Below are 18,551 nucleotides of genomic sequence, written 5' to 3' on the forward strand. Positions count from 1 at the left end.
GGCTGGGATGGAATTAGAAAGTTAACCTCATCCTCGCAGATAAAAAGCCCAAAGCAGAGCTAATCGTGGAGGAGCTGCAGCCTCACAGAGCAAACGTTTCCCCCAGCAGGCCACTGGGTTTGCTTTCTAAACCTCAAAGAAATCTGAAAATAAAATAAAAAAAATAATAACCTAGCTACTTTACGAAGTTGTTAAATTGTTTAGTTCATCAACAGAAACATTTTTGGAAATTTGAGTTTCAAAAGTTCATTTTTTTTCTTGCAAATTTGACTTTTTAAATTCAGAAACTTCCAAGATTTTCTAGATTTTTCTAGCAACTTTTTGGTTTTTAAAACTTTGAAATAAATTTTTGTTTTCTTGAATATTTCTGAAAATAATCTCAATTTCTGATAACTTTAACCTATTACACTTTTATTCTCATTATTTCAACTTTATTCTCATTATTTCAACTTTATTCTCATTATTTCAACTTTATTCTCATCATTTCAACTTTATTCTCATTATTTCAACTTTATTCTCATTATTTCAACTTTATTCTCATTATTTCAACTTTATTCTCATTACTGTTCCTGGTAAGTGATTTTTTTCTCATATCCTGATTTTATTGTTCTTTTTTTGTATTATTACCGTCTTTAGGAAAAATCTAATATAATTATTGTATCATGACTTTCTAGTGTTTTTAAACTTTATTAAGGCAATATTACACCTTCATTCTTCAACGTTTTTCCTCATAATATTTAGACTTTATTCTTGTAATTTAACCGTTTAAACTTCTTTCCCTAAAACTCCATCGTGGGTAATTAAAGCTTTCTTCACCTGAATGTATTAAATAGCCATTAGAAAATTTATGTTTTGATTGTTTCTGCCTCTTGGCATGGACTCTATTGGAAAATAAGTTTTTAATCTCAGTGGATTTTTATCTTGATATAAACGTAAAAACTTACCAATTAAAATCAGTTGGAAGCAGAAATCTGCAAGCTACTGAAAACGTTTTCAGGTTGTAAATCAGAAAAGCAATCTGTAAAAGTCCATCCATCCATCCATCCATCCATCCATCCATCCATCTTATCCGGGGTCGGGTCGTGGGGGCAGCATCTTCAGAAGGGAGGCCCAGACTTCCCTCCCCAGCCTCTTCCAGCTCCTCCAGGAATCCCAAGGCGTTCCCAGGCCATAGAGAGACATCGTCCCTCCAGCGTGTCCTGGGTCTCCCCTCCTCCCGGTGGGACCTGAACTCCTCACCAGGGAGGCGTCCAGGAGGCATCCTGACCAGATGCCCGAGCCTCAACTGGCTCCTCTCGACGTGGAGGAGCAGCGGCTCTACTCTGAGTCCCTCCCGGATGACCGAGCTTCTCTCTCTAAGGGAGAGCCCAGCCACCCTGCGGAGGAGGAAACCCATTTCGGCCGCTTGTACCCGTGATCTCGTTCTTTCGGTCATGACCCAAAGCTCATGACCATAGATGAGGGTGGGAACGTAGATCGACCGGTAAATCGAGAGCTTCGCTTTTTGACTCAGCTCTCTCTTCACCACGACGGACCGGTACAACGCCCGCTTCACGGCAGACGCTGCCCCAATCCGCCTGTCGATCTCCCGCTCCCTTCTTCCCTCATTCATGAACAAGATCCCCAGATACTTAAACTCCTCCACTTGAGGCAGGACGACCCCCCTGACCCGGAGAAGGCACTCTACCCTTTTCCGGCTCAAGACCATGGCCTCGGATTTGGAGGCACTGAGCCTCATCCCGGCCGCTTCACTTAAAAGTCAAAGTTTAAAAAATGATGTAAAACATGAACCGATTAAATCAAAACTGTGTTAAGTTATTGCTTTTTTACAGCGTGTTTAACGGCCGTGTCTCAGTGTTTTGGTTCTCCGGCGCAGCAGTGGCCACGTGTGCGGGCAGCGCAGAAATAGCTCCATTAAAAGGTCTTGACTCACCTTGTTTTAAGCACAAGGTCTAATTGCCAGCCTCTTTTCCAGAAGGCCGGCGCAGCAGCTGGCCGCGTCTACAGGGAGAGCCACTAACGACATCAAATATAAGGGAAGGAGGCGATAAGACGCTGGCGGACGGAGAGGAAAGCGGCACAGGACTCAGAATGGCCTCTGTGGCTCCTCACCACACGCTGGACTCATAAACGGTGCGATTATTCTTGCTTAAGTTGGACCCGCCTTCAGAGCCTCGCAACATCTGAGCAGATAATACTCAGTACGTGCCAAGCAGTTGTTCGGTAATTTAAATGAGTAACATTCGGTCCCTGCTCGATTCTTCAGAGACCAATTTATGCAGGAAATCACAAGAAGCAGCAAAAGTGACCAGAAGTGGGTTCAATTTCCTTTTTTATTAAAGGTTGGCAGCTGCAGAGGGATTTATTCAGCAAACAGGAATCATTCGTGCCGAGTTTATTAAGGCTCAGACGTGGAAAAGTAAAAATAAACCATAATGCATAGATGAAAAGTAAAAAACGGAGAAAATTCCAGCCCAGAAAAGAAAGTCAGAAATGTTGAGAATTTAAAAAAAAACAACAACAAAACATGGAAATTTCTTCAGGAATTCATTTTGACGCACAAATTTGTGAGGAAAAATAGCAAAAAAAACCCCCAAACAACTTTAGATTTCCAAGTTTATTTCTAGTAAATATATGAGTTTAAGAATTTAAAGTTTACAAGAAAACAAGTCAGCAATTTTGAGATTGATCTAATTTTTTTAGGGGAAAAAAAAAACACATTTTCAAAAGTAAAAAACTTGAAAAGTAAGTTTCTGCCAAAATGTTTTCTCTTTAAGTTTCAAGTTTTCTAGATTACTTCCAAAAGAGTTTCAAACGTTGATCATTTGTGAGAAAAAAACAACAAAGAAAATTTTAAACTAATCTAAAAATTTCAGAGTTTTGAGAAATGTTCTAGATCTTTTGGAATTTTCGAACATTTTTATTTTTTTTTAATGAAACTCCACTTTCAGGAAGTCCTCCCAACATTAACCCTTTAACACTTTTAACATTTTAGCAGCGTTTCACTGAGCAGCAGCTCCTGTAATGAGCTCAGCAGCTCCACCCGGTGTTTGCTAATTGCTGCTGGCTAGTCTGAAGGAGCTGCTCTGATTGGTGGAAGCTGCAGCTCCGAGGAGGAGCTTCGTCCTCGAAGGCGGAGCTAGATCCACCCAGGCGTTTTGCAGCTGAATGGTTGCCATGGAGATGAAAGGACTTCTCAAACATGCATGAAGACATCAAAGCAGCTCTCCATGTTCGTTTTTATGATGAAATAAATCACAAAAGTCGATCTGACATAACACTGCCCCGTTAACAGAGTGAATACTTTTGCACCTTCACCTTCCCAAAGCAGCAGAGCTGCGAGGAGCTTCTCCATCTGGGTTTCAGTTCCTGCAGCCGTATAAATGAGCCGAGCGCAGAGGAGTTTTATTCCAGCTCTTTAATCTAACGTCTGTCATATTGCAGATGGGCCGAGGAAACGCTGCTAATAAAACAGCACATCTTTTAAACCTGAGTTAGAGGTGTAACTGTAGAACTGCTGAGGCTACGTCCAGCTGGCCTTGTAAAAGTCACGGGCTCCGGCGAGGGCCAGAACAACGCCATTTGTCTTAACGTCAGCAGATTCAATAATTAATGGGCCGTATCCCATCACAGCTCCAGTTTATCCCCACTGAGGCTCAGATCTCAGGAGCAGGACGTCCAGTTTTACCTCTGAACGTTTAATTCCTCTTCATTACGCCGTGTCTGGTTGCATCCACACGGTTATTTACTTACTTTGACATGCAAACGTTCTGCTGTGGGCCTGCAGCGGTGCTAATAACGCGAGGAAACAATGCAGTGACATTAGTGTCTGGCTCTGGATCAGAATAATTCTGATCCAGAGCCAGAACCTCTAAACATTTGGTGCATGTTTACCTCTGATGCTCAGAGCTTTGATTAAAGCCAATAAACAATAAGGATCAATATGTTTGTTTGTTTTGTACGATGGCGTATTAAGGCAACTAAAGGTGGAAAAAAGTTACATTTTCACAAAAAAATTAATAACTTTGAAATTTTCAGCAATTTTTTTTTTGAAAGTCAAAATGTTTTAGTTTTTTTTTTAGCAAATTTTAAACTTCTACACTCTAAAAAGTGTTTTTGGGCTGCAGTTCATCTTATGGACTATTTACATTAATTTTGCTTAATTCTTTTGCTTTTGCTATGACAACTTACTTTTTGTGTTCATTTAACTCAAAACTTAAACTCTAAATTCAATTCAATATATTATAATCATCCAACTCAATTTGTTAATTTTATTTAACACATTTATTATTATGTATTGAATTGGTTTAACTTAATTGAATTGCTTGTTACCCATAGAAGCAATTCAAGTAAGTCCTGCTGTGCCATTATAGTTTTGACCGTGGATTTAGATCTATGTTACTAAGTTTTATGTGACAGACGAACAAAATAAGACACAAGACGGTGAAGTGGAAGAAATGCATCAGCTTTAAATTTCTCAAAGTGTGCCGTGTATTTGTATTCATCTTGACTCTGATACCCCTAAAGAAAACCTAGTTAAACTTGGTTTTATGATTAAAATTACAATATTTGCTCTATTTCCAACCAAACCTGTTCCCCTCCTGGCCTGTGGGGGCGCTGCAACAAGAACCACTACAGGAAATAACACAAAAACCTCTGAAGACACTGAGAGCAACTTCCTTCTTCATGAAATGGAAACGAAAATGTAGTCAGATTGTAGCGGTTGGATGCTAACAACCACGAGTCATTTCTCCTGCTAGCGCTAGGCTAGCACATTGTTTTGGTTGTATTTACCCAGAATGCCCTGCGCTGTAGTCCATTTCCTGCTTTTAGAGCGCTCTCTGGTCCGCTTGGCGTTCACATTCGCATTCAAACCGAACCAAGAACACGATTTATCCTCATATTTTTATTTTCTCTCCTAGTCTGACCCTAATTCTCCGTCGTATCTCCTGAACCGCCTGACCTCAGGGTTCAGAGAGGAGGAATCGATGAGCACGATCACTCAGTGTGAAAATGTCAGCCTCCCCGCCCTCACTTTCTTTATTGATGCTGACATTCAGCCTGACTCCAGAGCGGGGGATGCTGCAGTACATCACACAGAACGGACACCACTGCAGGCTGAAAAACGAGCACACAAACCTTAATTCCTCTCCTCCACTGTTATATCTTTAAGTGCATTAGAGACCCAAACATTAAAGCCCTGCATCTGTGAGCTTTGCTGTGTCCCAGCTGCTAAAAGATGATATTTTAGGATTCTCCTCCCCCAACACTTTCCCTTCCCTCTATCCCTGCTCATCGCCCCTGTAACCATCACGCCCTCCCCCAGGTGGCTTTGGGGCCGGCCTGTCTGAAATGTGATAGGCATAATCCCATTTAGTCTAATTGCATCTGCGGGAGAGTGTCCCATCGTGTGCCTACCGAACCCCTCAGAAGACATTAGGCACACATTTCCACACAGAAGCATCCTGCAGACACATGCACAGGCATGCATGCACGAGCCGGACACGTCTGCCGCATCTTTCTACGCCGCTCCTGACATCTAGAGGTGACCTACTACGCTTCTCTAACATGTTAGGATTCCTCTCTAGTCTGTGCAAAACATCTGCACAAAACCATTCTTAGACAAAGTGTTTGTCTGCTCCTTTCAGGATCAGCTGTTTCAGGGCGTTCTGTCACTTTAAATCCAAATAAGCTGCAGCCAACTCAACATTTACACTCGCATGTGACAATGGCTTCCAACAGATGCAAATTTATACAACCGTACATCTTTGAAAAGAATAAATGGAGCCTCCTGCACAACCAACAAGAGTACAGTAAGTGGTGGTGGCAAAGCACAGAAGCAGCTGACCAAATGTGTTGGAGCTCAGCTTGGGTTGCTAGGTGACAGATGAAATCCTGCTTGGGTTGCTAGGTAACGGCTGTGCTTGGCTGGGGTCACCAGGTGACGCTACATTGGAAAGTCTTTTGAAACGTCACCATCGGTGAATAAATGAGAGCAAATGGATTCTGGTTTAACGCTTTTAGTGGTCAAAATGCCTGGGAAGCGCTGCGGTTGCCACCGGTCCCAGTTTGAATCTGCATCGGAGAGAAAGGGAAGTCAGACAAACATGTCAGTCAGTGAAAGGCCTAATGGAAACCAACGGGTTGTAAAGCAGATTTTGTGCATCAGGAGGGGGGAGTTTGGTGATGCTGCGTTTTCACTGAGGCTAATGAGAAAAAGAAGGAGGACGAAGAAAACACAGCAGACGACTTTGTTTTTGATAAATCCTTTACAGAAAACTTGGAGGCCTTCATGAAGAGCCTGATATTCTGAAAAGTTGCTGACATACATGGATAAAAGATGCTTAAAATTCAAGAGTTGAAAATCCAAATTATTAGAGGCTGTAAACCAAGATGGCCGGCTGAATATGGAACCCCAAAGGAGCGCATTGGTGCAAAAAAATCCAAACTTTCAAAAATTAAATCTTCAAAACACATCAACCCTGAGAGCTTGTGGCCACTATGGCAGCCAATATCATCCGTTTATGGGTTTGCAAAACTAGACCATGAATCTGTCAATTTATTCAATTATGCATCTGACACACCCAATTTTTTCCTGCTTTTGCAAATAAAACAAATCATCCTGCAGCTCAGAGAGCAGCTGTAATCTTGTTTTGCTCTCTAGATTGAAGGATAATCTTGTTAACAAACAGCTGCCTCCATGAAACGAACCACAAAAAGTTGGGCGTTAAAGAGCAGAAACATCAGAAACCTGAATCTGATGAAGCACATGTCTCCGTCGTGAAGAGAATAGTGCTGCTTCTGCTTTCTGTCGTGGAAATGTTGCACAGCAGCAGCGACACATTGAGCTGTAGCTGTGCACAGATCAATCTGCAGCACAAAGGAAATCAATACGGCGGAACCGAGTTAGTCCGCTGAGCCGAGTGCAGATCATTAGATTTGGATGTGGGAGAGGAGAACCATTCCAGTAAATGGAAATAAAAGCATTTCCTGTGCTGGAATCCAGCTTCAGCGCACAAGTGTAATAATTGTGCTCAGATTGTCACAAACATTGTTTCTAGAGATGGAGGTAATCAGAATAATGACTACTTCACTGTTTTGGTGTTTTCCATTAACTGGTGCAGCCATGCCTATGGGGAAAAAACCCAGTGACTCATTATCTCTGAAATGAAACTATCATCTTGAAAATAATAAATAAACCCGTCCTGCATAATGTGATATTACACATACAGAGCGAATCCGTCTGAAGGAAAAAACACCCATATGGCCACATTGTTTTGGAAATAAGGAAGCGCGGATGCTCAGTCACCTGTTATCCTTAAGTATGGATGAAATTGCAGTGATGGTTTTCAAATAAGACAGCTTGAGTTTACCTCTGCTGGATAAAAATAGCCACTGCACTGCCGGATCTCCAGCTGTTCCTTTATCCCCGGCTCAATCCAGTCATTAAAACTTTCACATCTTTTCAAACATTTGTTGAAAAAGCTGCCAAATCACAGGGAAATGTCTAAGCAGCAGGCACAATTCACAATATAAAAACCTACAGAGCTGGAGCTAAGTGAGAATAGCTGCTGCTTGGAAGTAGCCATCTGACTCTCAGTGCTGCTGTTTAGTTTGTGAAAACTTCTACTTCTCTGCCTTTCTCATTTATTTAAACGGATGAGAGACTAGCTGAACTAGTCATTTTCCTATCACAAGTTGTGTGAAAAACTCCGTCTTCTGCTGTAATAGATGTCAGATAAAGTCTATAGTCAGTTTTTAGTCATGTGATTTTGGTCTCAGATGGAGGGCAGGAAGTAAAACGTCATTGTTGAATTGCATTGCGGCTTCGTATTGTAGCGCTTTACATCCAGATTCAATACACTAACAAACATGTTGGACTCACTCAGGTCCGTTCAAAAGAAACGGAAGATTTCCACGGATCATATAAATGCGCAAAACGAAATTCTGAAAATAAATATGCTTAATGCAAACAAGGCGATTTTGATGAAAAGCTTTTGAGCTGGGAGGAGGAGGAGGAGGAGGAGGAGGAGGAGGAGGATGAGGAGGATGAGGAGGAGGAGGAGGATGAGGAGGAGGAGGAGGAGGAGGAGGAGGAGGAGGAGGAGGAGGAGGAGGAGGAGGAGGAGGAGGAGGAGGAGGAGGAGGAGGAGGAGGAGGAGGAGGAGGAGGAGGAGGAGGAGGAGGAGGAGGGTTTTCAGCCGGATCGAAATGAATGTGTTTGGTAAAACTGCACTGGACGCGACAAGTGGACGTTACTACTGGCAGAAACAACAAAGAAGACGACAGGAAGTGGTAGGAGGATGCAGCAGCTTGGTTTTTAATGATGGGAACAAACTTTTCCACGTGATTTTAATTGTAATTCTTATTTAGTAGAAACAGAGCAATTGTGTTTTTTCAACATTAGCAGAATACTGACAAAGTTTTGGGCACATTTGTAATGGAAACAGTTTCTAGCAGTAGCAGACAACGCTCCTCTCGACCGCAGATGTAGATTTATAAAATCCACATTTTACAGCATTCTGCCGTCTTTTTACACTTTTATGAACGTCCATCTTTGTCGGTCGGTGAGAAGTTTTTCCCTTTTCTTCATGAGAACGACTGGAGAAGACGAGCTGAACAAAACTTCACATGCTGTCTGTGTGAAGTCAGCTGTGACGTCAGCTGGTCTGGGATCCCTTCACATACTGCAGGTTATCAAAATGTGCACGGTCAGCATCAGGTTCTGTTAGTTTTACACACACGTGACAATCTGAACTTTGCCAACTCATTTCTCATCTGTTTTTAAATAATTCCAAAATGTTTGAGGTCTGGGAGCCTTTGTGTCGCCAGACGAGCGACGCGGATGTGATTTTTTTAATCCATCAGTAACTAAAGAACTTGGATTAAAAATGTGAGTAATCATATTTAATTCATCGTTTAATGAGGTTTAATAACTCATTGCCACCAAGAAAGACAAGTTTTTAGACATTTACTAATGTCTAAAAACTTGTAAGTAAGTAAAATCATCGTTTGAAAGTTTTTGTCTTCGAGTTTAAGCAGCAACTAAATAATTTTAGTAATTATTCTGCCGATTAATCAGATGAAGATAAATGACATTTTGCTGCTTTTTCATTTAAATCTTGAGCCGTTTAATATTAGAAATACATTAAAACATGGATACAGAAATAGAAAATAAAAGGCAGTAACATAACATTCCTTCAGTGAATTTGAACCACTAAGCAACTCGAGGAGTTTTAAAACATTTTCACGTCACATTTACATATTTTATGTACAGATTTGGTTTAATATGTTGTTTTTTCAGCAAATGGTCATTTTTTGAATCTCTACATTCCTGTTAATTACTAAATTAGTTGACGATTAATCGATTAATCGATTAATCTGATTAATCAATTAATCGTTTCAGCCCTATTTGGCCAGTTTTTGCAGTTAAAACTTGTTTGATTCTGACAGGACAGCTAATCGTTATCACAATCAATCACGGCCTCCAGATGTTTGAGCCTTAACGTCTTAACGCCTGCGCGCCGAACGTGCAGATCCACCTGCAAGCCGGTCCTCCAAGACCTTCAATCAAGGTGTGTGAGCCTGAAAACTTGATTACTTTCAAGTTAAACCAATTTCCAGCAGAATTGAATTCTTGTTCTGCGTTGCAGGTGAGCACCCCGCGGACGTCTGCGTCTTCCCAAAGAAACGAAGCACCTATAAACAGCAGCCTTTAAGGGAGGGGGAATGCAGAGCCAAAATGCAATTAATATGCTAATTTTAGGGGGAGACTTAATGGGGAGCCTTAACAAACACCCATGTGTTGCGAGATAAGGCTGTTTTCAGGTTGTTTTCTTCTAACCTCTGCTTGTCCAAAGTCAACGCCTTGGGGAGCGGAAAGTCTCCTCGTAATGGATTTTTGTTCTAGGAAGCGGGTTGAGGCCGTGTTTTCTGCTAAAACAGCTACTAGCTCCAACAGATCACTTCTTATTTTCATCCTTTTCTCTCTTTTCCATGAAGTTTTCTCTGAATCCCATTAAAACGTGTCAAACTGGAGGCTCGGGGGCCACATCTGGCCCGCCGTAGCTTCTTATGTGAGACGCATTAATAGTAGCTTTGAGGTTACAGTTGTTTGCTTAAATATTATTGTATTAATCAACTCTGGGAGTTTTTATCTGTTTATACGGTTTAATATTACATCAGTTCCTTAAGTTTTCTATCCCAGCATTTTTAGCGATAATCTGACTATGACTGTTTCTGAATATTTTGACTAATCTCATAACACCATCACTTTATTGTCTTATTGTTTTTCAGTTTGGCCCTAACTCTCCGTCAGACACAAATTAATAATATTTTAACAGCTTGTTGATGGGGTTTATTAGCGCAGCCGGCCCTTTAAGAACATTCCTAAACAAGGGAAAAGAGTTTGACCTCCTGTTAGCCTCTGGATACGCATCAGGAGGAGAGAGTCTGCATGCAGGCTGGATTCACGATGAGGAGCGACAGACAGGAGGAGGACGGCAGCTCGGTTCTGGAGCGGCCCGAGCGACTCCGTCTGATGGATCCAAGTCCCCCGAGTCTCCGTCTCGCCCATCCCACCCTAATGATTCATCCTCCACCTCCAGGCCTCCGCGCCGTGACTCACACCCAGCTGAGTTATTGCAGCGGCCGCCAGCGGAGCTCCATCGCTCTCCCTCCATCGCTCTCCCTCCATCGCTCTCCCTCCATCGCTCTCCCTCCATCGCTCTCCCTCCATCGCTCTCCCTCCATCGCTCTCCCTCCATCGCTCTCCCTCCATCTTGGGTTTTCATCTAACGAGTATATGAGCTGCGACCAGCGCCTGATTGCACCGAAGTGCCCAGCTCAGCAGTTTTTATGAGGCTCTTATTCACACGCTGCTGCAGCTTTGATGGTCACTTCCCCAGGAAGAGTTTTCCATTTTTTAAAAGCGTTTACAACTGATGGTGCAGAGACGATGCAGAGGAGGGGACGCTGTAAACACTGATTAGATGAATGCGGAGTATCTAATAAACAAGAAGCCACTGGTTTTCCTTCAACAGCAAGGAGACGACGGAGTCCGAACGCGACGGTTCAGAACAATCACAGAGAGAAAGATGGGATCCGATTCAATGTTCAGCGATGGATTCAGTTTGCAGAACTGGGACAACTCAAGGAAACATCCTCAGCACAATCCAAGTGCAAATCCGACTCTTTTCACCACCCATTTCATAAAAATCATAAAAATCTGATTTGTTTCACTTCCACATGTGGAACTAAATCACACCCAAAAGTTTTCAGTCGCGTTTTATCTGACCTTTACGTCGCAACAAATCAGGTCATGATTAGTTAAAAGCAGCTCTAATTTTCATCTGCATGATTTGTTCTTTTTTCTCTTTTCTCTCCATTTCTACCAAAAACTGGGCGACTAAAGTCTTCAGCCTGATGTTTTGGTCTTTTTGAAGGACAACTTTGCTCACAGAGAAACTTCATAATTCATTTTATTTGTTGTTTTGTTTGGATATTTTAAAATGTCTTCGAGTCCTAGTGTTAAACGTTCATTAGATTTTAAAGTGCATTACCATTTTATTACAGGAAAATGGTCTCAGAACAACAACATCATCATTTATCGCCCAGGCCGACTAAAGCTGCATACAAATAAAGGGTTTTGTATGCAGCTCTTTAATTCAGTCACACAGACCCCCTCCTCCGGTTGCACGCCCGTGCAGAGGGGATAATCTGGCATGCACTGGCGCCATGATTAAAGTGTACTCCACTCACCTGCCCAAGTCCAATCAAGGCCTGCGCTGATTGCAGCAGCTTGCAGAAGACAAATACAGAGAGTTGGGGGAGGCTAGAGGAGTGGAGGGTCCGTATCTGGTGAGGTGACACTGCGCTGGAGCCTTCGCCCCAGGGAGGATCCACGCCTGCTATCCTCTCCACTCCGGCCAGACGGGGTGAATCAATCATCTGCAAAGATGTCAGCATCTGCCCAAGCAATTTCAGATTGGAATAAATGGCAGATGGGGATGTTGTTCCCTCTGTTTAATCAGTTCCACCAAATGTGGTTTTATCTCTTATAAAATGAAACCATCTGTAGCACGTAGGTGTAAGGATCAAGCGAGGGAGGACGCAGAGATGTGCGTGCTTTTTAAAATGTGTGTGTGGCGACGGAGAGGGAGAAACCGAACGCTGTGAAACAGAAGCAGAAGAGAAGCACTTATCCATTACAAAGAGAGAAAATGTAATCTTACTGCAAGCTCACACCTCCAGTCTAATCTCCTGTTCCTCCCTCAAAGGAGCGCGGCCCAGGGGCTTCGCCTTCACATCTCCAGCCATCTACTTCCACCTCCGCCTCCAAACACACGCCGCCGCTGTAATTCGGTCCCCTGCCCCCGGTTCCAGCAGAGACATTAATGATAAATCCCCCTATTTTTAACCAGAACATACGCATTTCAATTCTCACAGCACTTCAGGAATGTCTCTGCTGAAATCCGCTCCTCTTTCCTCCATGCCAAAAAATGTACAATAATATTCCTGCTGCACACAAGTTCTGTCTCATTACTAGTAAGAAAACAACCAGCAAAGTTATTCACTGTTACTAAACTACAACACAGAAACTACCAGTGTGTTTACAAAACACTCGGATGCAAATAAAGACATATTGTAAGAATAAAGTCACAAGAATAGTAGTAACTCGTTACCAGAATGGTTGTAAAACTACAAGAATAAAGTGGAAATATGAGAATAAAGTCACAATATCACCAAAATAAACCTGTAATATTAGGAGAAATAAGTCATTTCCAATTAATGACATTAAATCCTACAGTATTCCCTGAGCGTTGTCTGAAAGGCAAAATAATCCTCATTTTGTTTGACCATTTGTCAGAAAAAGAAACAATCCAGTCAGGAAGGGAGAAACACGGAGCGTCGTCGTCTTTTCACCAACTATTGGAGCAAATTGGTGAATATCAATAACAAATTTAACTCAAATTGGAATCAAAGAGCTAAAAAGTCCAGACATCATTACACAATCATCTCCAGTTGCTTAAAGGTTTATATTAGTTTATTATTTCTCAATGTTCTGCATCAGAAGACGCGATATTGTGAACTGACTGTTAAAAGTTGTTCTCAGAGCTGAAAGATCTCCATCGGCCGCAGAAAGCTCCGTCTGCTGGCAGGATAATTGTGAAAATGGCTTCGGACTCCAGCTGAGTGCTAAATGGTTCCTCTAAGAGTCGGCTATATCCGGACGCTTCACATCCACTTTAGTTTCTGGCTCCTGCATTTTTAATGCTAAGGCTAAAACGGCTCTCAATGCAGAAACGAAGAGACCCTCAGGCGAAGGCAGCTGGACGTCAAGAAATAGATTTCAGCCATCAACCAACGCGAGTCGTCATTAACGCTGGCAACAAAGACGGATTTTAATAAGACCGACTTAAATTAAAGGTAGGAGGCATTTTACATTATTTTTTCTTTTTTATAAGCACTTTACTAATTCGACCAATGGAAAAGCTGGGATAAGAGCCGCATTTATTGGATTACATCTGATATTTTCCTTTAATGGATTTACAAATAGGGCTGCACAGTGGCGCAGTTGGTAGAGCTATTGCCTTGCAGCAAGAAGGTTCTGGGTTCGATTCCCAGCCCCGGTCTTTCTGCATGGAGTCTCCATGTTCTCCCTGTGCATGGTGGGTTTTCTCCAGGTACTCCGGTTTCCTCCCACAGTCCAAAAACATGACTGTCAGGTTAATTGGTCTGTCCAAATTGTCCCTAGGTGTGAGTGTGTGTGTGCATGGTTGTGTGTCCTGTGTTGCCCTGCGACAGACTGGCGACCTGTACAGGTGACCCCGCCTCTCGCCCGAAACGTTGGCTGGAGAGGAACCAGCAACCCTCCTGACCCCACTGAGGGACAAGAGTGCAAGAAAATGGATGGATGGATTTACAAATATACAACATATACATGATGTGTGATATATAAATGTGTACAAAGAGCTATATTCAGCTTTGAATATAATATGGAGGACAAAGAAAAAAACAAGTTCTGACTTTTTGAAGCAGCAAGTGACTCAGCGCATGACAATATTTCATAGATTAAGGTTTCTGTATATTTTTACAGAGAAAAAATAAAATAAAAATATCAAATGCATATTTTAGAAACAAAACATTTTTTATTCTTCTTGTTCTTGTCCTCAACCTCGGGGTTGTCGGGTAAATTCTCCATTTCTCTCTTCATTAACTTAACATCGGCTCTGATCTGTCGGATTTCTTCCAGGAAGTGCCGATTTTAGGGGCGGGACTTAAGCGGTCTCACCAATCAGAAGTCAGCATTTCCTGATAGAGCCAATCAGAACTCTTAAATTTTACTGAACTGGATTAATAAGGCTTTTAAAATGGCAGCATTTCTTTCACTGGTTTACATAAATATTTAGTGAATACACCAAGAATTTAGCTCCAAAATATTTAGTAACCAAGTTAAGTATTTAGTTCTGTACTAATTAAATACTTTGCCAAGTATTTAGCTAGCTGGCTTGGCTTTTTATTAACCTCTGTCCACAAATCAGTCTTTATTTATTTAGCAAAGTGCTTTAAATTATATATTTTTAAAAGATATATGCAAACTGCAATGACAAAAACAAATTGGCTACATGGAAACACACCAATTAAAAAAAATACACGTTTTTGTGCCAGGATGAAATTTCAGTATTTCTAGCTAATCAATATTTAGCTAATAAGAAAATGTAATTTCCTATAAATGGAATATCAAACAGTAGAGATATTCAGTTTTAATAGTTTATAAAGGGATAAATATTTAGTTTGAACGTTTGAAAATATAACTAATTTTTACTGCATCACTTTATAAACACCACCCAGTATATTTCCTCCTACTGACCAGTTTTATATGATTTAAATCCAGAGCATTGTAGCCGATTCCCAACAGGTCCTGAGTTTTTTACGGTTCCTGTAAAACAATCTCGCTGTCCTTTGTCCTCACCGTCTCTGCTTTTCTATTTCTATCTCTGAGGGAACTAATTTAGGGCTTTCAGGCAGCCAGGTAAGCAGCCAGGGAGCCGAACAGAACGAACAGCCAGCCATACATATGGATCAGGTCGGCAGCTGAGCATTAATGGCCTCCCCCTGGAATCTGAAACACAGGCGCAGGCCAGAGAGGAGCTCCTGGGGGAAATCAGAATACCAGCAGCCATTCAGGTCAGCTTGTTCATGTTCGCAGCATGTTACAGCTCCATTTGTGTCCCCCTCACCCCGCGCACTCACACCGCCGCCTTCTCTCAGGTTATTCATGCACTTTTATTCAATATCGAGCAGAGAGCAATGCTGGCCGTTCACTGGAAACGCAGAGAGCAGAGGCGACCTCTGACAAAGCAAAGATCTCAGCGGATCAGAAGGAAACCATGATCAATACATTAATCCAGTTTATTTCTATGGCACATTTCAGCAACAAGGAGGTTCAAAGAGCTTTACACCATCAAAACAACATGAACACATCATCAACGGTTATGAAAACCAGTAACAGACATTACATTTTGTCAAATGCGTCATAAATTACTCTCATATTGCAGTTTAACTAATTAATCAGACTTTATTAATTGAGCAAAAAGCTTCAAGTGTGTTTCCCAATAGTCCCGTAGAGTCGATTCAGTTTGGGACCAGAACTCCATCATCTGCTCCACCTCCAGCTGCTGTGGTTCTGAGTCAAACCAACCTGTTCCCCTCCTGGCCTGTGGGGGCGCTGCACCAACAACCACTGAAGAAACGACACAAAAACCTCTGAAGACGCTGAGAGCGACTTCCTTCTTCACCAGATGGAAACAAGATGGAGGATTTTAGCGGTTGGAGAATTTCTCTTTAGGCTTTAGTTAAAGATCTCCACCTATTTCTCCTGCTAGCGCTAGGCTAGCATGTTTGTTTTGGTTTTATTTACCCAGAATGCCCTGCACACCAGAGTTAACTTTTTTGGTGATAATGTGTTCAAGCAAAGTTGACTTTCTAGTCAAGCAAACTTCAGTTTCCTTAAAGTGGACTAAACAGCGCTGGTGTAAATTTACGCTTAGCGTTCTCCTGTTCAGTCCGCTCTAATCCAACTCCAGTCCGCTTGTCCAGAAAGTCCGGTTCGTCTGGGGAAGAGTGAACGCTAATCGAACCAAAAAATACCAACTCTGGTGCTCCAAACCTCGGTCTGGGTTCAGTCCAAACCTCGGTCTGGGTTCAGTCCAAACCTCGGTCTGGGTTCAGTTGACGTGAACTCTGGTGCCTTTCGAATGTATATGTGACCACCAAGCAGACCGGAGACCGCTCATGAAGCAGGAAGTGGACTACAGCGCAGGGCATTCTGGGTAAATACAACCAAAGCAAAAATCCCGTTAGCAGGATCAATGGCTCAAGGTATCTTACCAAGACAAAGACAAATTCTCCAACTGTTAAAATCTGAGACCTCTCCATTTTTTTTCAATTTTGTAAAGAAGGAAGTTGCTCTCAGCGTCTTCAGAGGTTTTTGTGTCGTTTCTTTCAGTGGTTCTTGGTGCAGCGCCCCCACAGGCCAGGAGGGGAACAGGTTGGTCAAAGGGGTCGGGTTAAGCAAACCGCAGCAGCTGAAAATGTAACAAAAGTTTCAGTTTTGGTCCCAAACAAACTGAATCCACCAGACTATCAGGTGAAAGTACCAACAGAAGAGGAATCAAAGATGTGCGGTATAAAATATGTTTCTTAACTTGTGAAATTCTCACTATGAGAATACGCCTCTGCAAAACAGGTTTTATGTTTTACACGTCTTCGCCGTGTTTTACACGGTACGTGTGGAGGTGCTTTCTTTCTTTCTGAGTCATTCCATGTAATTTCAGGAGGCCACTGACTCACGGCTCCATCATGAGTCCTGAAGCCAACGGTCACATGGGGATCCTCACAAACATCCTGGCTGTAATTCATCCAACAAATTCATCCGCACGGATCAGACTTCAGGAACTTTCACCCGTTTACCAGCCCAGCCAGAGCGGTGGGTGTTTTCTGGAGAACAAAGGGCTTTGTCTGTGCCAGCTTGAGAATGCCGACAATGTGACGGTCATAAGTTGGACTTCTGACCTCGCCGGAGCGCCAGTTCCTCCCACGCGCCGTACATAATGCCGCCTATGTCCTCGCTGCTGACGCGCTTCGAAGTGCTGACTTGTAAATACAAAACATAACATTGATTTCTACTCTGATTCGCTCTTGAATGCAAAGTTTTAGTGAAAGCTTCTAAGAATTTAAAGAATGAGCTTAAACTGACTGGAGCAGCTTTATTAACAGTGTTTTGTGGAGAATTACTGAAAGGTTTCAGTTTTGCACTTAAATCTACTTATATTCAAAGTAACAGCAAATAAAGGGTTTAATAGAGCCGTATGTATTTACATGTTTAGTTATTTTGGCAGCAGTTGTAGTTTAAATTAAATCATTTTCTTTAATATTTTGGAGTAAATATTTTGGAAACTGATATTTATATTTAAGGTTTTCATGGTGTGAGAATCTCACACCGGTTTATGGCTCGTTGTGGTCGATCACTATAACAACCAGCCTTTTGCATCCATTTAAATTTGTTTGCAATACAAAAATCAGCAGCTACATTTAGTGTTTTTTGTGCAGAATATTAAACCTTCTCTGTTTCTTATACGGTTAAACAATCTAACCTGTTTTGCTTCCTTGAACAGTTTAGGATTGTACATTGTACAGCGCATGTAGGGGTAAAACTCAGCTTGGGTTGCTAGGTAACGGGCAGAATTCCACTGTGGTTGCTAGGTAACGGCGCAGTGCCCATGGAATGTGACTCTAATTTGAAAGTTTTTGAAACGGCTCCTTTTCTAGACACCAAAAATCATTAAGTTATTACTAAAAACCATCTGGGTGATTTTTTTTTAAGCGCTTGGGTTGTTTATATAAGCAGTTGAGACACAAATGGAAGGAGAAAAATGTGCAAAATGTGAACTAACTTCAGCAGTGAAGGAAAAAAGGAGAAACTCTTCGAGTAAATGCGACTTTTTCCGTGGATTTTAGTGCAACTGGAGCTCATCCACAACTCTGACTCAACAAATCCCACCAATAAACTCCAGCCCACATCTCCTCTCTCTCCATCCATCCATGTCCATCACTCGGCTCGTCAGCCCCCGTTTGTGTGTGTGTGTGTGTGTGTGTGTGTGTGTGTGTGTGTGTGTGTGTGTGTGTGTGTGTGTGTGTGTGTGTGTGTGTGTGTGTGTGTGTGTGTGTGTGTGTAGAGGGAGGCAGGGATGGTTGTGTCTTGATGCAGCGGCAGCAGCAGCCTGTGGAAACAAAGGCAGGGTGATTTATAGCTCCGTACCGAGAGCATAAATCACACCTGCAGCGCCGCGCCTTTAAACGCCCCGCGTCCTGACAGCATTTACCTTTTATAAATGATTGGGCTGAACCTCCCATGGAGCCCCGGACTACGCAGCTCACTCACTCCCCATCCCGCTCCTCCTTTGTTTCACCTATCTCCGTCTCGCTAGCGTTAGCCCTGCATCTTCCTAAACCTCCTCCTGCTCTCCTCTCTCATCCTATCTGTCCTC

The sequence above is a fragment of the Poecilia reticulata genome, chromosome 22, assembly GCF_904066995.2.
Source record: "Poecilia reticulata chromosome 22, P_reticulata-male-v2, whole genome shotgun sequence".
Taxonomy (NCBI): Eukaryota; Metazoa; Chordata; class Actinopteri; order Cyprinodontiformes; family Poeciliidae; genus Poecilia; species Poecilia reticulata.